Source organism: Adiantum capillus-veneris, chromosome 28 (genome assembly GCF_014529385.1).
Source record: "Adiantum capillus-veneris isolate H3 chromosome 28, ASM1452938v2, whole genome shotgun sequence".
Lineage (NCBI taxonomy): Eukaryota > Viridiplantae > Streptophyta > Polypodiopsida > Polypodiales > Pteridaceae > Adiantum > Adiantum capillus-veneris.
In genome coordinates, this window is record NC_140958.1 from 44,743,314 (window position 1) to 44,770,021 (window position 26,708).

Below are 26,708 nucleotides of genomic sequence, written 5' to 3' on the forward strand. Positions count from 1 at the left end.
TTTGGAGTAGCACAACCCCCAATGAGTCATCACCAACACTTGAGGTGACATAGAATTTTTCATCCCACTTAGGTGGTGAGATAGTTGGCAGAGTGGCTAAGACCTCCTTTACCTTGTTGTAGTGATGTTCGCTTTCCTCGTCCCAAGTGAAAGTTGATCTTTGAGTGAGTTGTTGTAGTGGTAGAACAAGTTGTGATAGTAGATGTATGAATCTACTCAAGTACCTCACCTTCTGTAGAAAAGAGACCAGTTGACGTGCGGTTGTTGGTGAAGGTATGGCTATGAGTGCGGACACCTTACTTGGGTCGGCGTTGGTACCTTTTGCTGAAATTTCATGGCCTAGTAGAATGACTTTACTCTCCCCAATGTGGCATTTATCCACATTTAATTTCCCACCTAGGCTCTGCAACCTCAGCCAAGAGTGCCTTTTCTTGTATGACCCCTAGTCGTCGTAGCTTTTGCACAACTGGTTTTACCCCTTCCTTCAGCTTAATATGATGTTCCACCATTGTAATGCCTGTGATTCTTTCATAGTTGTCAATGAACAGGTTAGGAAATCCCATCAACATTTGCAAAAAACTATCTTTCTCCTCAAGTGTTAATTCCGTAGACAACATACCCTTCAATCTACTTCCTCCTAGGCCAGGTGATTTGCTCTCCTCTTCATTGGGTTGCCCTTTTGGTGATGGATCACCAGTTGTGCTTACCCTTTGTGGATCCGTCATAATGATACCCATCACATCAATGGAGCTGTCACTTTCGTCGGTGGATGTGGTCTCCTCCTCAGAATTGAAAGATTCGCTAGTGGTTTCATCTGCCGATGTTTCCAGATTCATTTGCTTCTGCTTGCCAATCCTCATGTCGTAGTAGATTGTCTCCCCTTTCTTACCGGTCATGCGTAGAAGGCCAGTACCCCAGTCCTGTTTTGCCTTCATGGCCATCAACCATGTCCTTCCCAAGATTAGTGGATAGCCCTCCCCCTTAGTAGGCATTACAAAAACATCTACCTCTACCTCAGTGTTGAAATCTTTTATTTTCACGGCACTTACCACACCCACACACTTTACTTTTGCGTTGTTTGCCATCTTTGCCTTGCATGGAGAAGGCCTGTCAACCTCGAGCCCTAATCGAAGCATCATAGCTTCTCTCATTACACAGATTTGTGCACCTCCATCAATGTAGGTGTTTCCAACCCTCTTTCCTTTTATGTTTACGTTGACAATTGGAAGGATGTCATCCATGTTGCATCCCAAAATTGCTCGGCTACCTTTGTTTTGGAGCGTCTTGTACTTACCATTTTAGACCATTGTCGCCTTACTTTAGGTACAAGATGTAGCAGTTGTGGCCATGTAATCTTCGGTCCTTGCTCTGCCACATCCAATGTTAGATCATAGGGCTTAGAACTTTCCCCTAGCTGGAAGTCGGTGATGCCCAATTTCCATCGTAGCCTGGATGGCCTCTTGCTAGTTTCTCCTCTCATGCTTCTCTCATCATCTGATTGTGTAGCTTTCTCCCTCCTATCTCTTTTCACAGTCATGGCTTCAAGTGGTTCTAAAAAGGTTACCTTCTCCTTACCCTTGTCCCTCTCCTTTGCTCTGGGTGGATCCACTACTACGGCTTTTCCTTTCTCTTCTAGCCTTATGATGTTTACAGGGCGATCAGGTGGTGGGGCTGGTGGAAGAGGTGGAATGGATGCTTGTAGTGGTGTCTGGGGTGGTCGTAGAATTTGTGTTGGTGGGGCTGGTGCTCGGGGTGGGGGTGTTCTTTCTCTAGGGGGTGATAATTGGTTCCTCCTACCTCCTCTATTATAGTTTTGTCGTGGTTTGGGACAGTAGTACATACCGTGACCGTCTTCTCCGCAATTGTAGCAATGATACTCCCTGTTTTGTCATTGTGCTCTTCAAGGGTCTTGATCTCTTTCTTGACTCCTCCCTTGCTGTATTAAGTGGACAGACAAATTCTGCAGTTGGTCAGTAATATGGGCCAACATATCTTGTTGGTCATCTCTTATCCCAAGAGCCGGTGGTGGTGGTGGAATGGTGGTTGTCGTAGTTGCTGGTCGACGCGATGTTCCTGCTTCTGTTGACTCGGTTTCTTTGGCTTTCATTCGCAACTTCTTGTCCTTAAGGCGAGCAATCTCAACGGCTAACTCGTACGTAGCCGGGAATCTACCTTTCACCTTCTCCTTGAGAAGCGGCCATAAGCCATGCATGAACCGATCTTTTTATAGGAAATCGGGTGCAGCTTCCCCCCTTGCCAGTGACTCAACCCACCGTTTCCACAAATCCACAAATTTGGACTCATAGGTGGCATATTCTAAAAGACCCTCCTGCTTCAAGTCTCTCAACTTGTCCCACAACTTTTCTGAAGTGGTACCTCCCCCAAAGAGCCTCTTAAAAGCGGTTTTTAAGAGTTCCCAGTCATCCTTGGTTGCTTGTGGAAGTGCATTGTACCATGATCTAGCTTCTAGCTTCATGAGATACTTAAAGATTCTAACCCGGGATTCATCCGTATCTTTGTTGCTCACTACACATGCTACTTCAAAGTCATCTAGGAAGTCTGTTACCAAATCCTCCCCCTTCTTTCCTTTTAATGTTGGAAATGATACACTTGCCATGATTACTGAGAGAGAGCTAGAAAGACACACTGCTTAACTTGCAAAAGTTTTTTTCTTCTTTACAAGGAGGCGTGTATACCCTCTTATACTAGGACATAGATTAAAACTTCAAACGGTACATTGCCTTGTACCAAAGGTAAGACAAATGGTTGATCTGATGCCAGAACCTCAAAAAACCGCTCCCCACCCAACATGGTGTCAATGACGTGCTGGTAGTGAGCCTTCAAGTCCAGTATTACCTTGATTGAGCGTACACGTGTTGGTATGTGTGATCTGTCTTGAGGTAGGTTGTACTGATTCATGTGAAGCTTAGAGGTGCTTAGTCACTGTCCAAGCTTGTGGGAGAGGGTGGTGTTCTTTCCTGAAACAAACTCAGTAGATCCCTAGTTTCTCTAGTGAGAGTGTGAGCCAATGCTTCCGTTATCTGTGTTGCAGCATCAGGTGCGACTTGAAAACTGACTGTGATAATTACCTCGGTGACTTGAGTTACCCGATTCTCAAAGTAGAATAGTGTTGATTCTCTATTGTGCAGAGCTCCTTCCATTTTGTCGTTGTTGTGGGTTGGTTGTAGGTTGCGGACATGGTTTCGACCTTCTCCTTCTTCTTCTTGGCACTTGGCCTATGTATATCCACTGGGTTTGGCGTGTTGGTTGACTCTCCCACTGCAAATCGATTACCGTTACGCTTGGCAATCGAGCTTCGATCGAGATGCGGAGTTCTTCTAGTTGTGCTTGGAGCTCTTCTTCTTCTGTCGTCCAATGAGCAAATCCTGCTAGCCATTCATCCATTCACAATAGTTTAGGGGTTTCAGTCTTGTAAACTGAAGGGTTTCATGAAAAGATCCTCAGTGGGGGCACCAAATGACGGGAGCAAAGCGAACCCCGAACCCCCGACGGCCTCTAAAACACCGGGGACCGAATGGAGCGCCTCGAGCCTATCATGGTAAAGCAAACAGGGGGCACCACCTAACTTCAGCAGCTAGGACGCAAACAACACACCACCATAGCAAAGTTTTCATCCAAGAGAGATGGATGCTTGGGAGTAATGATGAAGAGGAAGGGAAATGAGATCAATTGAGAGAGAGAGAGAGAGAGAGAGAGAGAGAGAGGGAGAGAGAGAGAGAGAGAGAGAGAGAGAGGGATGGAGGGGGTATAGCGGCTTAGTACTTAGGCACCACAGAAGGATGACGAATCCGCACACCCTTCACACATACACAAGTTCACTCCAAACACAAGACTAGGTGGAGATTCCGCACACCTCACATGGGCAAAACATTGCAAGAAAACATACTCACAAAACCTCAAGCTTTATTTAGAGAATAAGGTGATAAAATGGGGAGCATAGGGTAGGGGAATGAGAAGGGAGAGAGTGGTAGAGCACATGGCGGATAGGTGGGAGTTGATGGCGAAGACTCGCACGAGGGTTATGGCCATCATCCTTCATTTAGTTGCCCTTCATCTTCCATAGCCCAAGGGTGTAGAGGTCATGCTCAAGACGAGCATGGTGATTGCGGTGATGGTGATGGTGATGGTGTGGGTGTGTGTGTGCACTAGGCACACATAGTGCATAGTGTACTCTTTGGTGATGTTGTGTGTGTGTTTAGTGTGATGGTGACCCCTCTTTATATAGGGGAGGAGGGGGGAGAAATTTTAGAATTTAGAAATGAAGAAATCATTATCTACATACGCCATGTGACTGTGGGGCCCACTTGTCTGGCTGTGTGTATATGTGCCAGAGCAGCAGTCTCATGAGAGAGAGACTAAGAGAGAGAGATGGGTTGATGAAAAAAAGTGAGAGGTGACATGGAGAATAAAGTAATTACAAGAGGGGAGAGAGGGGAGTGTGTTCAGAGATGAATCTGTGTGCAGATGTGTGTGAACACAAGAAAAATCAGGTAACCACCGGGTGGGGATGGGTCTGTGGGCACCTTTTTCAATGAAACTGAGTGTGTGTGAGTGTGGGGAAGGTTATTTAGCTACAAGACAAGAGACATGGCGCCCTTTAGAGAGAGAGGGGGGTATTTCGGTCATGGGATATGATAGGAGAGAGAAAGGGGGGGTGGGGTATACTATTTTGGAAGATAGGATAAGTTGCATGTGAGTTAGGGTGCATTATTGGTGAGAGGTGGGGTAGCTTGAGGGGAGAGAGAAAGGAGAAAGGACAAGGGGAAGAGAGAGGGGGTTGACCTTTTGAGTGGAGGAGAGGAAAAGGGACACACGGCGGGGCAACAGTGAAGAAAAAGGAGGCAAGGTGGGGATGGGCTACCCTGCAGGCATGAGGTGGCCTATTTTACCTTTTTCATATATTTACATAATCACACTTTATTTTTTCTTACTTTTTCCAATTCCTTCTATCACTCCCTCCCTAAGAGGGGGTTTCCATGGGGTGGGGACGAGAGAAGAGGGGTATGGGAGCTTGGCTTGTGAAAAGCCCCCATCAATTGCTTGGAGTTGAGATGAATGCCCCAATAATTCTACTACGGAACATTGATCCAAATCAAGGTCTATGTAATGGGACACGCTTGGTGTGCAAGGCATTTCATGCAAGAGTTTTGGAGGCAGAAGTTATTACAGGTACACGGGTTGGCACACGGGTTTTCAACCCTCGAATATGTTTTGTGCATTCTGGTACAAAGTTGCCATTTGTTCTAAGACGGAGACAATTTCCAATTACATTCGCTTTTTGTATGACGATAAATAAGTCACAGGGCCAAAGCATTGCCATGTTGGGCCTATACCTAGTGACACCGATCTTCACTCATGGACAATTGTATGTTGCATTGTCACGTGCACGTTCAGCCTTTGGAGTGAAGATTCTCCTACGTGACGTTGATGTAAACAAAACAACTGCACTAACAACAAACATTGTGTACCATGAGATATTAAAAATGCTATATGAAGGTTTCAATCCTTCTTTCTATATGATGATAAATAAGTCACAGGGCCAAAGCATTACCATGTTGGACCTATACCTGGTGACACCGATCTTCACTCATGGACAATTGTATGTTGCATTATCACGCGCACGTTCAATTGTTGGAGTGAAAATTCTCCTACATGATGTTGATGTAATTTACAAAACAATTGCAGTAACAATACCATGAGATAGTAATCAATGCCATATGAAGGCTCCAATCCTTCTCATCATTGTCTTCTTCTTTGTATATGTTTCAAATCATAGAATATTTCACGAATTAATTTTCTACCTCTCTCCATAACATTGTCTAGTTTTTGGTTTCCATTTGGGTATAAAGATCATGGATCAGTTTTCTTACATCTCCGAGGTGTCCTTTCTATTAAATGTGGAAGATCATCCACATCCTGATATGTTTTTGTCCACCATTAAGACATTATGTGGAGACTTATTGTGTTATCTTTGGGACGTTGATTTTTTTCCATTATTTTAAGCAGAGCCACATTTTTGGTGTGCGCCTTTGCCGCACGAAATAATTTTTAGGACCATCCACAAGCACTACAAGACCAGGTGTGTGTGCTTGAAATTAGGAATTCCCTTTGCATAAAGTAAGACTCATGGTTTTTTTGTTTCCTTATGTGTTATGAACCTTAATTAGGAAGTTGCCATCTATCGATATTTTTACATTACGTATTTTGGCCTACTCCTTCGACGTTGAGTACGGTGTCTACTCGGTAAGGAAGGAGTGTGTTTCTTCCCAAGATGAAGATGATGCTCAGTGGTTTGCTAGATATGAAGGATACTCTATTCCCAATGATTGGGAGTACCTCCAGAGTTCTAGGTTTGTTGAGTTGATCTACCAAATCTACTTGCCTAAACAACTTGCATGTTTGGCAATACCATAAATAGCTACAATAACTGGTACGTGTAAGTTGTTGTGTTTGGAGCTTTGATTGTATTATTCCAAAAAAAGTCTCCCTTTTTACTACTTTTGTTTGTTAATCCAGGAGATAATCAACCTTGGGATGGAAAAACGGTCCTTAATTTAGGAATGGAGAAACTCCAAGCTGATTGCCAATTGCATGATGAACCAAGCTACATTAATGTTGCCTCTTAGATCATTTGTGGCACAATAGTGTCCTTGATTGTGTTTGTTTCTATGACAAACATATCAACAACTTTGCCATGTTTGTGATCCATTTTAGGAAATTTTCTTTGAAGGTATGGAGACATTTCTTAATGTCTTGGTGTTTATTATGACTTTGTAATTCTATGCAGTAGAGTTTTCCACTTGCCATTTGAGTTTGAGGGATCCAATATATTAGGTTCATATCTTAGAGACCTTTGTTTAAGCATAAAAATTCTATGCATTGATCCTCACATTTGTGAGAGGATATATAGGTTTCTATTTTGAGAGTGTGAGTGTGTGTGAGAGAGAGAGAGAGGTGTGAATAAGGAAGAGAGAAAATCATGCATATTGCGTGAAGAAAACTCTAAAGTCTCTTTGTGTCTTTTCTTGAACTTTCACCTCTTTTGCTTTGTGTAGATTATGTTTTTTCTGTATGATAAGATGTTATGTTCATAATATTGTGCAAGGGATTGCTTCCTTTGTGGTAGTTGACACATAATTCATCTTTATATGCATTGTGATGTATTTTTTAATGGTACAGCTATGAAGAACACTAATAACAATGCCATCATTGAGACTGACTCTGATGGTATTGAGTCTACTCCTCCAAGCTTTGCTAATGTTCAAGCGGCAAAGAGAAGTGCTCGATGCGTGGGATCCTCTTCTGTTAATCCTATGGTAAATGATGGGAATCACGAACTCATGGCTGCATTAAGGGACTTCTTTACCCATAGTGAGTCTAGGCAGTTGGACTTTGAACGACACTTGGAAGTAGTTTTAGTGACTCAGCAAGTGAATGCCCAACACATTGTAGACCTTCGCAATGAGGTGCGTTTATGTGCACAACGCTTCAATGGAGGAATCGCCCAGGTTGAGGAGAACCAATTCAATATGTTGGTGCGCATGGAGCAACAATTTGAATCAATGCAAAGCTCAGATATGCCCAATAGGGAAGTCCAGATCCAAATTGATGTATTGAAGGACCAGGTCCTTGCTCTTGAAGGAGAGGTAACCCGGCTCAAGGTCCACCTGAATCTATTGAATGCATTGATGACAAATATGGCTCAATCTTCTGATGGCCGTGCCATATAGCAACGTTCAACCTTGGCTACTAGAAATAATTGAAGCACGTACTTCTGTGTGTTAATTTGATTCACTGTCTTGATGTACTAATGCTTTGAACTATGTTGGTAGGATAAATTAGTGAACATGTTGTTTTGTTTGGTTTTATACTTGTGTTTCTTGATCTACATGGCATGAAGCCATAGAGTATACTTAAATTAATTTTTGAGTCCTTTGTTGAGATGATTATTTTGTCAAAACAATATGAGGTACTACCTTTGTGGCTTGGGGACATAAGGTAGCATGTTGTTAGAAAAGAGGCTTCTATCATTACAACTATGCTTAGCTATGTGAGCTTCAAGGTTGCAATTAGGACCATTGAGACCCTGTTGTGATGTATATCCACAAAGTATGTATAATATATCCTAACTGTGGAAGGTTCAAACAAGACGATAGAGTTTGTGGGATTGTTTTTACAAAAGGGTCATCGATGTATGATAGTGTAGGAAATTTGGATGTTATTATTATGATTATTATATATTACCAATTGAAACTCCACCAAAGCATCCTTTGCCACTAACTACTTTGTTTGTTTCCTAAGAGTTTTGACATTTTGCATGGAGTGGACAATGTAAATCATAAATAAAATCTTTCGGTGTTTGAACGGTTATTGATATTGCATTTGGAGTTATTTCTTTTCAAAAAAGGCATCAAAATCTCAAAACTAAGTGTTGCCTCTGTTTTAAGTTGTTGCATATGTGCAATATTTTTCATGTTTTTTCATCTCATTATGTGGAAAATGTTGAAATTTTGTGGCTTATGTACACATAAATGAGTAGATTTGTGCGGCTCTTTATGCATGTCTAGAGTGATTGAGAGATAAGATTTTTTTACAAATTTAAGAGTTTCAATGGTATTAATAGTGTAATCTTTTGGTTTGCACCAACATATGGATCACATATCATAGTTGCTATGTTGATTCAATTCTTTATACACTTCGATTGTCATGAAAAGCTGATGTTATGATGTTTCTTGAATGGGGTTGAAATATTGTATTTATAGATGCCACGTCAAAGAAGGCATTGGAGAGTATCTACATTTAGCTGGATGATTCATCATCCGCCATTTCTTATGTATGGTAGGATTTCAGTATATCCTTTGTAAAATTTTCAGCTTGATGTTCAAACTAACAATTTCCTCATTTAGATCCACCTGGTTGGAGAGGCCCACTTAGTACGCATGATGTAGTACACATTATTGAAAGCTTTGAAGTTGTTAGGTAAGGAACATCAATGAAGCACAATGCTTTTTTTAATATTTTTTGGTTATTGAACTTATTGTAATTAACCAGTTGGCTTGCAGGAATCACTTATCGTAATAACATTTTAATGGAAGTGCATGAGTTTTACGGAGGACTCCAAGGATACTTTCATATCACTGTGGCTTTGAATCATAATGCAGGTTCAGCTCGCATATGGGTTCGCGAGCTCGGAGATTGCTTGCCGGCCAATGCAGAATACTCTTATAGAGATAGATATGAGAATTGGAGGATTGTAATATACACCCTGTATGAGGGCCGTCGTCGTTTTGGTAGGAGCGTTTGTTATGTGGGTCCATGGGTTCTATGAGCACCAAATGCAACATCCCAAAGGCTGTCATTTTGAAGTTGTAGTTGTTTTGTTAGTTAAGATTTAGTGGCTTTCAAAAAACTTCTTCTTTAGAGACGAATATTAGGTTATGCTTACAACGACTACTTACAGTAATGGAAGTGGATTGTTTTTTTCCTTTTAGTCTCCCTTTCTCTCTCTCTCTCTCTCTCTCTCTCTCTCTCTCTCTCTCTCTCTCTCTCTCTCTCTCTCTCTCTCTCGTGTAGTCTTTTAAATTTATGCTCTATAGTTGTTATGTTCATTTAATTCTCCATGCACTTTCTATTGTTGCATAAAGTCAATGTGATTTAAAGCATTACTGCACAAAGTCAATGTGCACAAAGCATTATTGCACGTAATAAAGCATTTAAGATATGGTTCTCACTACCTTGAATTGGATGCATAAAGAATACTTACACATGTTATCCTTTATAAGAAGGGGAGAGGGGGAGTTACACAAAATTGAATGATACTCCTTCTAATTGGCCGCAGCAACGCGCGGATCACATACTAGTAGGTTTTAAAACATGTGGTTGTAAGGGAGAGACAAAGATACACAAGGACGTGGAGATGAGTTCAAGGACACATACACACACAGTCCTTTATCTTCGTGTACAAATAAAAGGGGCTTCATATAGGGTTTAAAACATGTGTTTGTAAGGGACATACATTTAGATAATCAAGGATATGGAAATGTGTTCAAGGACGGACACACACACACACACACACTCCCTCCTTTATCTTTGTTCCTTTCCCAAGAAACCCAAGGACTACATCATTTTGTGTATTCAAAGTAATTTTGGAAGGATTATAATTTTGAGAGTCACATTGAGACACATCACACCAATCCAAGTTTGTATCTCAAGTTTGGACGTGAGATAGGCAAGTAGATCAAGCTACCCACAATCTTTCTGTACATGGTAGCATTGTCAAGCACTTGGCATGCATCATTCCCCAACGTCAATAATATAATACTCACACATACTGTAATAATATTTTTAAAAAGTCTTTTACAATAGAGAGGTGAAAAAAGACTCTTCAATGAAGGGAGCCATATGTTTGTCTACAATCACATGTCAATTAATATGAAATTATAGTGTCTAAATGATTACCTACAATCACATGTCATAAATCACGCATAATATGAAATTGTATTTTCCATTATACACACATAATCACATATCTTATATGTTACAAAGGGCCCCATTTAAACAACAAGGCACACATTGGCTTTTAAAAACAAAATAAAATGAATATGAAGTAAAATAAAACAACAAAATAAAGAAAACCATTGAAAACTAAAACAAAATAATATTTAAATGTTTTCATAAGAAAAGGTATGTTTAATAGGCACATGAAATAATCAAACAATTTAATGAAATGGACCTTTATGAGGTCCTTGGATGGAAGGTCTCTTTCAAAAATAATAATATTATATGAAATGATACTTCATATCATGGGATCAAACTCCTATCAATGCACTTCTTAATCCCGTGTTCTCTAAGGCCTGTTTGAGCATATGAAAGGGCAAGGCATCCTTTTTTTTTTTGCAAAACTCACAAATGTGAGTGATTGTATTATAATGACACCAATAGATATACAAATCCGCCTCAAGCTCATGCCAAAACTTGAGGGGCAGATGGTTACATCAGAGCCTAGCTAGAAGTACCTAGTAGCTACTACCAAGATCCCTTTACACAACAAAGCTCGATTGGATGGCGAGGGTCGCTCTAAGACAATCAAGCAAGTTTTTCCTCTTACCTATTACATATGCCATCTCCTTAATTTCTTGTACAATCTCAGAGAATCTAGCCACAGAGATGTTGCCTCGAATACAGGCCGTTCCTGACCTTCCAAGTATCACAAAAGAGATAGTATATGACAATTTGAGTAAAGATTAGGAGTGCAAGACCTAGAAACTATTTCCCTCAAATGCAGGGATCCTTCTTGAAAAAACCTATCTTCCACATTCTTTGCTTCCATTTTCACACGTTCCATGCCAGGCCTCTAATTGTCCGGCATTCCATGAAAAGGTGGGCGAGGTCTTCTCTAGCCACCCTACACCCAGAGCATCTATCGGACCCAATACCACATGCATGAATCTTGATGCTGGTCGGCAAAGCCCCCCACATGACCTTCCACAAAATACCTTCATAAACAGAGGCAACTGTGGAGTCCAAATGTTCTTCATGACCTCAACCCATCGTGCTTCCGACCATTTTCTTCCACTGTTTTTTCAAAGGGATAAACCAATCAGCCTCATGCATTAATGCTTGATAGATGCCCTTGGTATGAGGTTAAAGAATTGGCTACTCATGGGCCATTTCCAAGCTTTTCACTCAAAGGTAGATTCCCTGGTTGGAGTCAAAATATTGTCCAGGACTTCTAAGCTGACAAGTAGCTTCTCAGTGCCATTTAGTTGAAACTGGGCAACCACTTGGTCAGAGGATTGCCAACACTTGTTGTTTCCATCCCAAAAGTGGATCGGCCATTGGAGTCCTTCACTGTTTATCCTTCCTGCAATTTGTCTCCAGTAAGGGTTCAAAGTTACACCAGTAGCTTTAGACAGCCAATGAAACCAGTGTGAGATGGAGTTATGGAATTATCTGGTTATTTCACCCCATTCTAGTACCCATGCCGCTTTGCTGTAGTTTCACACTAGCTCTCCTATGATGCCACCTAGTCTCAATCTAGCCCACCTTAGGGCAAGAAGTTTGTCGTGCATCTCGATCCCTTTTCAATGACCATCTTTAGAGCACAGTTTTGCCTTGTCTATCATATCCTCAATCACGATAGCCCAAGATTGGGCTTGATTTGTGATTGAGACCACAAATTTGACATAAAGAGCCTCAACATGAACAATAGGGTTGAGAACTTTGAGGCCACCTTGTACTACTATTGAGTTATCCTCTCAGTCGCCCACTTTTTGAAAAGTAGAATAGAGAGGGACCAACACGAGGAGGGGTAACTATTATTGAGTTATCCCCTCCTCCCTCCACTAAAATCACCTCTTATTGCACCTCAAAGAGGTGCACTTACATTTTCAAAATCTCAACACCCCCTCGCCCCCCCCCCCGCCCCCCAAAAAAAATAAAAAATAAAAAAGAATAATAATCACGTGTGCATAAGCTATAGTTACATCACACATCAAGTCGCTCACTTATTACCTCTTACCTCCTCGTGTGTAGGGTGCACCTTACGCTATGGTCACAAGAGGCTTAGTTATCGATTATTTGAACCGATAACTAAGCCTCATGCTTGGTCACATGCAAAGAAAATCATTGAATAAATATATAATTATGCGTACGGTTTACCCTTTGTAACTATGCGGATTTTGGCATAGTTGTGAAGTTCAAGGTGTAGTTGGGAGGAAATGTTCGAGAAAAATGTATCTCAGCTTAATATCATGCCGTTTTCAATTTCAAAAATGCCGGTTAAGAGCAAGGGGAAAAGGGGAGAGATTTAGTCTCCAAATAGAGAAAATTAGTGTAAAAACTTGAAAAATAAATCTAATTAACTAGAATTTCCTCTTGCCAAATTCAAGAAAAGGAATTTTATATGTTTGAAAATTTTGATTTTTCCTAAACAATGTTGGGAGGTTGAATGAATAACTACTTGCGTAGTACATACAAACATATCTTGTACAAATAAAAGGGAGGTTCAACAAGGTGAAGACTTCACGATGGCCTCAAGAAGGCAACATAGCCAATGCGATGAATCATGAAGAAGGCTAGAGATTAATAACATAGCTTGCTGTTTCTAAACTTATATAACTCAATTGAAAACATGGTTATTGATCCTTGGTTAATTATGTTTTTGAGATATACATACATGTCCTTTTGGAGTGGACTTTTCAACATGCTATATGTCTTCTTCTTAATGTGTGCACCAAGGCTGTATAAAAGCCTTAGTCTATAGACCATGTACAAGAGTGTATAAGGATGAACCTAGTAAAACTTCAAGATGGATAATAATCTAAGTTGGCAAAGCACTCAGCTACTCTAGTAAGTTTTCACCATAGTTTTGGATCGACATGACAATAATAAAACTTGAAATCTATGTTTGTAACAAGTATGTGTTGCAATTATAACAAGGTGGTCTCACATTGGCATTCTAAAATTCTAAAACAATCAAAGAAAATGTTTTCAAGTCATACATTTAGACCAATGATGGGGGCTAGTGCTAAACTAGTAGAAAATACCAAAGCCATTATACTACCAATTAGTACCAAGAACTAGCACACAGTACCAAAGCCATTATACTACTAATGAGGACCAAAACCTAGCAGACTTTGTTGGACCAATACAGCCACCTGCTTATAGAACCCAAGCTCAATATATCATTGTACCTACGAACTATTTTACTAAGTGGAAAGAGGCTAAAGCAACTCAAAAGAATGATGCCATTACCACATCCGCATTCTTATATGAGTATGTGTTCAAAAGATATGGACTGCCAATACAAATTTTCAATGATAGGGGAACTCATTTCCTTAATGAGGTAATTGAGTATCTGCTTAATGAATTTATGGTCATCCATAACAAATCAGATCCCTATCACCCACAAGCAAATGGACAAGCTGAGCATACAAATAATATTCTTAGCTTGGTATTGACTAAAGTGGTTAGTTCAGAATGGAGAAATTGGGAAATGAATCTCCATCCTGCTCTATAGGGTGTAACATTTAATGGTCTAGTAACTTGTGTGTAGAAGAAAATAGCATGAACATAGTGAGCATTTCATTAGAATAGATTCCTAATGAAAATAACAAGAGTACTTGGGTGGAGAGAGCAACAAAAAGTATAACACCTAGTTATATAGCATGAATAATACTTTAAAAGAGAGAGAAATTAAGCAATTGACAACAGTTGAGGACCAGATTTGCATGGACGGTCCCCCCTCCAAAAGGCTTTGTATTATGGTTTCTCCCATCAAGAGAGACATCTTACAATACAATTCTTTGTGTTCCTTCAATACTAGCTAGTGCAATGAAGATGGAAACTTCATGCACTAAGTAAAAAACTTATCAAACACAACATCAATTCCCTCACGGTATCAGACCCAAGACCTCACACACCTTCGAAGATGGTGAAAGCTAGCAGGGTATGAGAGTAGATTGAGAGGAAGAAGGAGTATTCTTACGAGAAAGATGTACATCTCCTCACATAATCACTCATATTAGCATAGCTTAGCTTAGTAATTAGCATGGTAAAGGAGATGAGCATGCATTGAAGCTTGGCTCTTGGTTGGATTTCCATCACAAAGCGAAGAGTTGTTGGTGTAGGCCTCCCTTCTCACAAGCTTGGAGTAGGTGGTAAACTTTCCATTAAAGCTTGAGAAGAAGAGAGAGAGTCTTCTTGCTTCACACATAGATTGTGTGAGTGTGTAAGTGAATAATGCCTTTCAAAAAATCAGCCCCCTCTCTCTCTTGGTCGAGCCCCCTTGCTAATTGCTCATGCTATAGCCCTATTGGACCTCCCCAGGCCTAGTCAATGGAATTTAAGCAGCATAAGTGATAGTCTTTTGACATGTGTCCCCCTTTCCCCTTTTGTGAGAGCTTTAGGTAATTACTTAATTCAACTAAACTCTCATTGGACCCCTTTGCCTCCTGGCCAATAGGAATCAGGCAAGCCATTGGGCTGTTGAATGCTCATTGGACCCCTTGGGAGAGTCCAATAGTCTTCTAGAGAGCTTAATTCTTATTGGTTCTTTTATTAAGTGTTTTTAAATTAATTAAACTACATTCTAGCCTAATTCTCATTGGTCCACCTCCAAGGCCATCCAATAAAAGTTGAGTACACCTTGTGGGCATCTAGGCTAGGGAGCTGACATGGGTCCCTCATTCCCTTTGTGTAAAGGGAGCTTGTGTGTGTGTGTGAGAGTTTCTCTCTCATCTCCTACTTCTAGGGCTCGCCCCCTCCTATGTAGGGATGGTTGAAGACTTTTGGGACACACACAAAGCATCCAATTTCCCTAGGCTTTTGACCTTTGGACACAACCTTTGAATTTTGGAACCTTAGCATTTTGAAAGTCTTAATGGCTGAACCTTAAGGTCTTTGGAGCCCATTGTTGCACATAGCTCTTTTGCAGAATGGCCCCCCCTTTCGATCCCTATTTTCCCTCCTTTGGATCCCTACTATGGCCGGTCTGCTAACTTAACCAATATTCTAGATTTTTCTCCCCTGGCACTTCCCCATATTAAATGATCAGTTTAACATGAGAAAATCATTTAGGAGAATTAGATATTGATTATTATGACATTAACTCTCTCTTGAAATCATAGTCGTCCTCGACTATGGGTTAGAAAAGATAAAGCATATTCATTAGTCCTTTTCCTAGCGGGTAGAGGATCCCTATTTTACCCTACGACATCGTTCCAGAATGGATGACTAGTCCATTTGGCGCTTGAGAGCCTAAGCTACCGCAAGAATGTTTGCACATTAGTCCTATCAATCTTCCATAGTAGAGTGACAAGCTCTACTTGGTGTTTGGGAGACGTCATCTCCGCAAACTTGATCTAAGCATGCATACTAATTCATTTTTGTGCAGAATAAAGAAAAAGAGAGTCTTTTAAAACAAAGACTTTGTTCATTTTTAACATTGGTACATTTGCTTACTCTTGGGAAGCATTGTAAGCATTGACAAGGTTTAGGTTATCCTTTAATTGTATGCCTTGCATCCATCTAGCATCTTCAAAAGGATAATTCTTAAATTTAATAAGATATCGTTGGATAGTCTTACCGCCTCCTAATGCCTTGTCTTCATGTCGGAGAATGGACTCGGGCTGCACCACCTCTTCTTGGTCCTCGATCTCCGATGGGTCTTCAATAGTTGGTTCTTGAGGTGGCTCTCCTTTGTAAGGCTTTAATAGGCTCACATGAAAAGCATTGTGCATGAGCCAATGACTAGGAAACTTGAGTTGATAGGCCATCTCATTGATTGGCCTAAGAATCTGGAAAGGACCATAGTACCTTTTTGCTAACTTAGCATAGTACTTTTGGTGTCCTATAGGATTCTTGCCCGTCGTGTGCCTTAATCGAGCCTTGGGAAATTTGAGTAAGACCCAATCATTTTGTTTAAAGGCTTGGGCTCTTCTGTGCTTGTCAGTAGCAGCAACCTTTTGCCTTTGCTGTGAGATAGAGATAGCATCTTTAATCTTTTGCAAAGATTCTTGTAGGTCTCGTCTATACTCATTTGCAGCGAAGATCTTGCCATGTACCTAAGTAGCAAGGGACCTTTTGATCTTCCCTCAATTACCTCGAAAGGTGCTTTTCCTGTGGAAGTATGTACAGTGTTATTGTAAGCATACTCCACTAAGGGTAAGTACTTCTCCCATTGGGATCTTTGATCTACTTCCGTTACATAGGCTCTTAGTAGATCGATAATTGTTAGGTTAGCTATTTCACTTTGGCCATCCATTTGCGGGTGATAGACCGAAGAGAAATTTAGCCTTGTTCCAAAATTCTCAAAGAGACCCTTCGAGAAATTATTGGTCATTCTAGGATCTCTATCCGACACTATGGACATTGGCAAGCCATGGTACTTGAAGATTTGTGAAATGAAGAGGGTTGCCATTTGATGGGCTTTGATAGTCTTTTTGACAGGTATAAAATGATCTTGTTTACTAAACCTTTCTACTATCATCCATATTCCTGTATTCCCATGGATAGGCTTAGGCAATCCAAAGATAAAATCCATGGATATGCTGTCCCATGGAGGATTAGGGATTGGCAAAGGTTGAAGCAATCCAGGTTGCTTCCCTCTATCAAACTTCGTCTTTTGGCATACCACACATTTAGATACATACTCTTGTATGTTTGCTTTCAAGGTAGGCCAATAGAAATATGTTTCAATCCCCTTTAGGGTAGACTGAATCCCTCTATGCCCTACATAAGGAGGATCATGAGATTCATAAATTACTTTCTCACGTAGTGAGCTAGTAACACATAGTCTATTTCCATAGAGAAGATAATCATCTTGTAAAGTAAATGGTTCCTCTTTCTTCCCTAGTGCAAGGGCTGAAATCACATCTCTAAAATCGGGATCAATAGCATACTCATCTATCATAGAAGATAGATCATTATGAGTTGCTATGGAAATCGCATTCACTCTCGGCCGTCTTGAGAGTGCATCGGCTACTTGATTATGCTTGCCAGCAATGTGAGCAATATGAAAATGAGATTGCGAAAGAAAGTTTTCCCACCTCATTTGTTTGTCGGAGAGCTTTGGTCTGCGTCATGAAGTACTTAAGACTTTGGTGATCCGTTCACAGAATGAAAGGAGTCCCCAATAAATAGTGCTTCCATGAGTCTAAGGCATGTAGAACTGCGAGGAGTTTCTTTTCATATATGCCTAGAGCTTGCACAAGAGGGTTGAGCCTTCGACTTTCATAGCCTATGGCGTGCCCTTCTTGGAGCAAAAAATCTCCAAGGCAATCACCACAAGCATCACATTGGACCTCGAATGGCTTTGAGAGATCCGATAGTGTAAGCACAGGTTGAGAAATAATCTTTTCTTTAAGCTTTTTGAAAGCATTGTTTTCCTTGGCAGACCATGTGTACCTAACATTTTTCTTTGTTAGGTCATGTAATGGTCCTGCTATTAGTGAGAACTTTTCTATGAAGCGTCTATAGTATGCACACATACCTATAAAGCTTCTTAACTCATTAAGAGTCCTAGGTTTAGGCCAACCTTTTATTACCTCTAACTTTGATAGATCCATTTGGATGCCATCTTGAGAGATAATGTGACCTAAATACTGAATCTCTTGTAAGAAAATTTCACTTTTCTTATGATTAACATAAAGTTTATTCTCTCTTAGAACTTGAAATATTACCTGGAAGTGTTGCTTGTGTTCTTCTAATGAAGTAGAGTAGATGATGATATCATCAAAGAGCACTCCAATAAAGGTTTGATGAGGCGTGAATAGCTTCTCCATCAAGCGATTGAATGTGGCTGGTGCATTGGTCAAGCCAAAAGGCATGACAATGTATTCGTAAAGACCAAACGTAGTGCAAAATGCGGTCTTTACAATGTCTTGATCAACTATCCTTATTTGATGATAGCCACTTTTTAGGTCAATCCTACTGAAGTAGGTGGACCCTTATAGCTTATCAAATAGGTCTTCTACCCGTGGAACGGGAAACCTATTCTTGATAGTGATCCTATTTAGTGCTCTATAGTCGACACGCATGCGATATGTGCCATGTTTCTTTTGCACTAGTAGCACAGAAGAACAAAATGGAGATGAGCTAGGCCTAACCATGCCCTTCTCAACTAACTCATGCACTTGCCGCATAATATCCTGTTGTTGAGCTTGAGAAACTCTATAAGGAGGTTTGCTAGGCGGTGAACTTCCTGGAAGAAGTTCAATTGCATGGTCATCATTGCCTCATTTAGGAGGTAGCTCACAAGGGATGTCGTCAAATAAAGACATCTTGAAACCCCTTGAGAAAATTGGATAACTCTAATTCCTTTTGATTGTGTATATTTTCTTTTGCTAAAACATTAGGTTCATTTTGAGAGTCTTTAACAAAAATCATTTACACGAAAATAGAGCTCTTTATTGACTTGTTGAGAGCTTGTTTATGTACAATGGGTATGGTGTTACCCATTTCCTTAGCATCTATGTACATATCTTTTTCCCTGAACTTAAAGTAGATTCTTCTTTCAGGGAATTTAACATTGGCAGCCATGCGATCAAACCATGGTGCCCCTAGGATTACATCCTCATGCTTGAGAGGAGAGATAAAGAAGTCCTCTTTGTCCACATAGCTTTGGACACGGAGCCTCAATTAAGGGAGTGACTAAAGCTTCTTGCCCCTTGAAAGCACCATCTGTGGGTAGGACATCTCCCATCTCGTAAGCTTGTATGCCTAGCTTGGTGGCCAACTTTGTGGATATGAAATTGTGAGTAGAACCAGGGTCAAAGAGAATCAAAGCATCATGTTTTCTTACCTTTCCTGAAGCATGGCATAGAGGATATACTTTGTGGTGAGTTTCCTCCTCTTGGATTTCAACCAAGGTAGCTCTAGGAGGCTCATGGCGGGTGTTCTTTTGGGGACAAGCACGGTACGCATGCCCTTGCTCGCTGCACTTGAAACAGCGGTTATCCTTGCGATAACGCTCAAGCTCTTCATTAGAGAGTTTATTTTTGCCTTTGTAAACTGCCTTCTCTTTAGCTTTGTTAAATGTTCCCTTAGGCTCATTGGAACCCTTGTTTTCTGTGGGCTTAGAATTTCTTTTAGCCCCCATTTGGAAATTGATTCGAGAGGCCACCATAGTATGGTGTATAACCGCCAATATGGTGCGTGTCCTTTGGGAGTTGACATAGTCCGCCATTTCTTCAGTTAAACCAGCTCAAAATTGTTGCTTTTTCTCTCCAAAATCCAACTTTTTGAAGACAGTGGCTTTGAGTTGTAGATCTCAAAACTTGTCTACATATTTGTGAATGGATTCATAGGCAGAGAGCTTCAAGCTTCACCATTCGGTGAGTACTTTGTCTTTGGCATCGGTGGCCAAAAACTGCTTCATAATGGAAGCTCTTAAAGTTGTCCATGTTCGTGGAGCTTCACCGTTGGCCCGTAGGCTAGACCACCATTGTCTGGCAGACTTTTGAAAGTGCATAGCTACATGGCATAGCTTAGAGGACTCCGTGAAGCCCTCATCCCCAAACACCGCATTGAATTGTTGGATAAAGGCCAAGACTTTGTCCGTAGCACCAAAGGTTCCATCATAGGTAAGGAAAGAGATGCTCTTCCCTCCCTCTTTGAACTTCTTGAGCTTGGACAACCTCTTCCATGCGGCATGGGATTTCCTATGGTCTCTTTTTTTTAATGGTTCAAAGGTTGCACCATCACTTTCTTCAAAAGATGAAGAATTTGAGGAAGATGGAGAAGAAGGTGACCTCTTTCTTTCCTTGATCGTCATTGTCTTCACCATCACTTTCTTAAGAGGAAGAGGAGGAAGAAGATGGAGAAGTATGTGGGTCTTCTCCATTTTGGAGGTGATGAAGAGCATTTAGCCCACCGTCTTCGTGGAGCCATCTCCGTCGAGGTGGCGGGAGACTCACTTCTTTCTCGTTCCTTCGGTGGAGGCTCTTGAATTATCCTTTGAGAAGGAGATCCATCATCAAGGAGAAAATTTATGAGCCCTTCATATGGATCCTCTTCTTCTTTCTGAATTGGAGAGAGGCCTCTTTTGGAATTCTGGCAAGGAGGCTTCATAGGTGCTCTCTTGTCATGGTGGGAGCTTGGAATCCCATGAGCACGAAGCTGCCGTTGCACTTCACTTTGGAGGGATGGATTACCCATGGCTTGTTGAAGCCTAGAAACAAGATAGTTAACAAGCATCAGGGCATCATTAGTAGCTGCTCATTAGCAAAATCAAAGTTATTAACATTAATTTCACTCTCTTTACTATTGTCAACCATTCTAACAACTTTTAGGTGTTACTTTTTAGGTGTACTTTGGCACTTCAAGCCCTAGTTGCTACTCCTCTTTACCCCTTTAGAAAAAGCACTCAAGCTACTGTACCCGTGGCTTGAATACCATTAGTTGCAAGGAATAGAAGAGAGGGTCGTTCAACACCAAAACAACACCGGCTCCTGTCAAGCTTCTAATAGCTCAATAGTGGTTAAGCCGTAGGCAAGCCCCATAGGACTCCACTATTAAGACCATAGCTCTCAATGGTGATGCCCCGTTAACTGCACAAATGCAAGCACACTACAAGGCTGAAAAATTCATATTCTACTTACTCACATGCAATTAATAATACCAACCATTTATAGCTAGCTTGAGGACCTCCCTTCTTGAGTAAAGAAAGAGAAACCTTGTGCTCTGATACCAATGTAACATTTAATGGTCTAGTAATTTGTGCTCTGATACCAAGAGAAACCTTGTGCTCTGATACCAATGTAACATTCAATGGTCTAGTAACTTGTGTGTAGAGGAAAATAGCATGAACATCTATTCCTAATGAGAATAACAAGAGTACTTGGGTGGAGAGAGCAACAAAAAGTATAACACCTAGTTATATAGCATGAAAAATACTTCAAAAGAGAGAGAAATTAAGCAATTGATAACAGTTGAGGACCGGATTTGCATGGAGCCGGTCCCCCCTCCAAAAGGCTTTGTATTATGGTTTCTCCCATCAAGAGAGACATTTTACAATACAATTCTTTGTGTTCCTTCAATACTAGCTAGTGAAATGAAGATGGAAACTTCATGCACTAACCAAAACACTTATCAAACACAACATCAATTCCCTCACGGTCTCAGACCCAAGACCTCACACACCTTTGAAGATGGTGAGAGCTAGCGGGGTATGAGAGTAGATTGAGAGGAAGAAGGAGTATTCTTACAAGAAAGATGTACATCTCCTCACATAATCACTCACATTAGCATAGATTAGCTTAGTAATTAGCATGGTAGAGGAGATGAGCATGCATTGAAGCTTGGCTCTTGGTTGGATTTGCATGACAAAGCCAAGCGTTGTTGGTGTAGGCCTCCCTTTTCACAAGCTTGGAGTAGGTGGTAAGCTTTCCATTAAAGCTTGAGAAGGAGAGAGAGAGAGAGAGAGAGAGTCTTCTTGCTTCACACATAGATTGTGTGAGTGTGTAAGTGAATAATGCCTTTCAAAAAATCAGCCCCCTCTCTCTCTTGGTCAAGCCCCCTTGCTAATTGCTCATGCTACAGCCCTATTGGACCTCCCCAGGCCTAGCCAATGGAATTTAAACAGCATAAGTGATAGTCTTATGACTTTTGTCCCCCTTTCCCCTTTTGTGAGAGCTTTAGGTAATTACTTAATTCAACTAAACTCTCATTGGACCCCTTTGTCTCCTGGCCAATAGGAATCAGGCAAGCCATTGGGCTGTTGAATGCTCATTGGATCCCTTGGGAGAGTGTCCAATAGGCTTCTAGAGAGCTTAATTCTTATTGGTTCTTTCATTAAGTGTTTTTAAATTAAGTAAACTAGATTTACTCTAGCCTAATTATCATTGGTCCACCTCCAAGGCCATCCAATAGGAATTGAGTACACCTTGTGGGCATCTAGACTAGGGAGTTGGCATGTGTCCCTCATTCCCTTTGTGTAAAGGGAGCTTATGTGTGTGTGAGAGAGTTTCTCTCTCATCTCCTACTTCTAGGGCTCGCCCCCTCCTATGTAGGGATGGTTGAAGACTTTTGGGACACACACAAAGCATCCAATTTTCCTAGGCTTTTGACCTTTGGACACAACGTTTGAATTTTGGAACCTTAGCATTTTGGAAGTCTTAATGGGCTGAACCCTAAGGTCTTTGGAGCCCATTGTTGCATATAGCTCTTTTGCAGATGGCCCCCCCTTTAGATCCCTATTTTCCCTCCTTTGGATCTCTACAGTGGCCGGTCTGCTAACTTAACCAATATTCTAGCTTTTTCTCCCTTGGCACTTGCCCATATTAAATGATCAGTTTAACATGAGAAAATCGTTTAAGAAAATTAGATATTGATTATTATGAAATATGGCCTTATCGAGTTTCATTCAAAACAGCTTTAAATGCTACACCCTTTAACCTTGTTTATGGTCTTGATTCTATACTGTCGATAGAATTTCTATTGTCGACACTAAGGGTAGCTAAGGATCTCGAGTGGACTAGACATGAATTTTCAGAGAGACTTGAAGATTTAGAAAATATTGACGAGCAAAGACTAACTACTGTAGCTCACATATATGCACAAAAGCGGAAACAAAAACAGTTTTTTGATTCCCATCTAGTCACAAAAATCTTCAAAAAAGGGGACTTAGTTTTAGTCTATTCCCTTAAGCAACACATTTCCAAGTTTAAGAAAAAGGGAAACAAATCGTTTATCAGTGAAGATTTATCTCCAAGTGGACCAGTTAAGTTATCCACTCTAGATGGTGAACCAATGGCTAATTGGATTAGTGGATGTCGTTTAAAGAAAACCAATTTGCCACTAACCAATGAATTGCTAGAAAAGATGCCTGCAGGTTATTGATGAAGCCCAAGAGGAAGCTCAGCTTCAAGTACTCAAAAGGAAAGATGCTCTCAAAAATCAACAGATCCCTATTCCCATCAACACCTTGGACCCAGATGACCGACTATGGAAATTACAGAAAGATGCAGTGTCAATAGATGATGAATGGTTAGATAGAATGGACCTTCGCATCAGAGTACAACTGAACAATCATAACACAAATGCATTGGTTGACACAGCAGCTCGAGTAAATGCAGTCAGTTATTCCACGTACAAGAAAGCAACAAGTCAATCCTTGACAGCAGGAATAGTGACTATTAAAGGATCCAACAAGAACCCAACACCGACATTGGGAGTAGTCAACTTAAATGTGATAGTACACGGATGTTCATGCCCGCATTAGTTTGTACGCTTACCAGATGAACACATGAATGAGACAATGATTCTTGGAATCTCATGGATGCAGACTTATAAGGCAGTATCAGATTGGAATACCAATCAGCTCAAGCTATCACCTAAAGGGGGACAACTCATTGTTCCAATTACACCAAGCAAAGAGGAATGGAAAGGAAGTTACCAGCAAGACAAGGAAACCATGAAGAAATCAATCTTCTCCATCCCATCGACAAAAAAATGCTACAAGTAGCATGCAAGGAGTCAGGAAAATTTGGTTACCAAAAGCACAGCTTAAGAACAAGCCGGGGAACCTAAAACAAAATGGATTTGGAAGAAAAAGGAGCACTTATCTTCTCCGCAAACTGTAAAACCAATAGAGCAATGGAGAGTTAAGTCTCATAAGACTCAACCACAACATTATGACCGAGACAAACCAAAATATCAATGGCGGGTCAAAGCTCGACAACCATTATTATTGATACCAACAACACAAGAAATCAGCATGCTAAAGCATCCTGATGGTACAATCAAGCAAAGAGCACACAAGCTACAAGATTTGCTCTTTGGAAGACAGCAAAAGGAAACCTCGACATCAAAAACCCTTCAGTTAATTACTCAAGACCCAACTATTGCACAGCATAATGGTTTGAATTGCATTGATCTTCAAAGCATGGTAGAGCCAACCAAGGCTATGCATAGACACACTTCTTCAAACCATGCACACAGTCGCCCCAGAGTACGCCATCTAGGAGGGGTGGAAGGGAACTAAGTAATTAAGGGCAATGTTTGAAGAGGGAGAAAAAAGTTGATATTAACGTATTTTTTTTGCAAAATTACCGAATAATGCCCTGAACAAGTCATCAACATGGGAAATTTAACTGATAACATCTCCTCGATGAGTGTAAATAGTGTATATATTATGAGAAAATCATCAAAAATTTATCTTTTTTGGTTATTTTTCTTGATATTGCGACTTAAAAATAGAGAAATCCACTAAAAAATAATAAAGCTGTGTTTTTTAATGGATTTTTTTAACTATTGGATTTTCACTTTGCTTTTTTAGCACATTGTGTTATTTTCTTTGATTTTTTCAATAAACATGTCAAAAATTAATAATAAATAGCAAATGAGCTCAGATGGAAAAACTGAAGATACGCTGATGATTAGAAGGACAAGACGGACATGCAAAAAAAACATTCATTCAAATCAGCAGATGGAAACGGAAAGCCTAAATTAGGTGGCCAAGGCCTACTTTCATCCGCAAATTCTTGCAGAATGAGCTACAAGAATCCAATTGAGGAAATTTTTGAGTCTAGCATAGATTTCCCAGCCTAGTAGGACTAACAGGGGAATTTGGGCAAAAATGGTTCGGGAAGTCCGAGTATAGATATCCAAGGTAGTCTAAAATCACCTCATTTCCACTAGTCGCCCTTGGAGAAGAGAGCTCTCAACCTTCTTGGCGCGTGATTTTTGGAGTCCACAATCGTCTGTTTACAGCGCCGTCTCACACGAGACATGAGGGGTAAGTTCTATACTTATCAATGATCACTTCTATATGGCCGGTAGCTAGTCTAAACCCATGGAAAAAACCCTAGAAATCGAGCAGTGCACAAAGTCCTACGACCAAAAATTGACCATAGCGGCCTGTCAGCTCAACCAAATCGCATGAGACTTGAACTATAGCATGCCCCTATGTAATATGGCATGCCTATATCACCAGATGACCATTCGGGAGGGGTCGAGGGGGTCCCAAGTAGAATAGCTAGGTTTTTTCTAGATGCCAGAATTGGATTCGGACTCCACAGACAGCTTATAGACTGGGTCTATACACAATGTACATGGATGATTTCATAAAAATATTCAAGGCAAGCTCTCGAAAAGCAGAAAACAGCTTGAAGGCTACAAAGCGTCAAATTTGACATACGAAGTCAAACTGACTCCAAATAGACCAAAATTGAATGAGTAGCTTCAAGACTATGTAGCGGACAAGTCCATAGCTTCAAAAGTGACTAACCAACTCCACAGGCCATCTAGTCACAAAAATCGGTGATTTCAGAGTCGACAAAGCACGAAGTGATGCCGACAAGACAAAACTTTACCAAATTCAATTTAGGACTTGTTTTAGGTGTATTGAATATGTTTAGGTCAAAATTTGTCAAGTTTGGCAAAAAAAGTTGACATGCTATAAATAATCGTGATTATTTACTATACACTTTTTTGGCTTGAAAAGGGTACCTTCACTTCACCTATCATTTGTACGCACCTATTGCATGCCACATTTCAAGTATAAGCCAAAATGATCAACAGAAACTTGGAAATTGTCAAAAAACGCAAAGAAGTCTGTCCAAATCAATTTCTGAGTTATCTATCACATTTTTTGATCCAAATCACCCCATATCTCATACACAGAGTTTACATCATACCTAGAACCAAGTTTCACCAAAAAATGTTCATTTTGATGAAAAAGTTAATAATCGTGATTATTTACTTTTTTGCCAAGATGGGGGGAAATTGCAACATTGACCTTATGGGACCAAAGCACATGATGTCACAAGCCCACCGACCAAGTTTGAGCAAATTTGGATCCCAAAATCTCAAAATCCCTTTATATCTACTGTTTAAGAGACGGAAAGCCTAAATCTGGCACCATTTCCACCTTGTGCACTCATATGAGTCCACACTGCACTCAAAGTATCTAATTGCTATATATTTCAAGCCTATCATGTCAAAAATGCAAAAAGTTGAAAAAAATCCCCAGCTATAAATAATTGCGATTATCTACTTTTGTTGCAAATTTTTGCTTGAACTTTGTGATTTTGATCTTAACATGTTTTTATGCATCTATGCATGTTTCAAAATTAATTTGAAGTAAATTGGACTTAATTTGTCAGCAATTCAGACTCAAGGGCATTTCAGAGCAGAAATTGCAAAAAAATTCTAACATTGGCACTGATTTCCCTTAATAGGAGCAA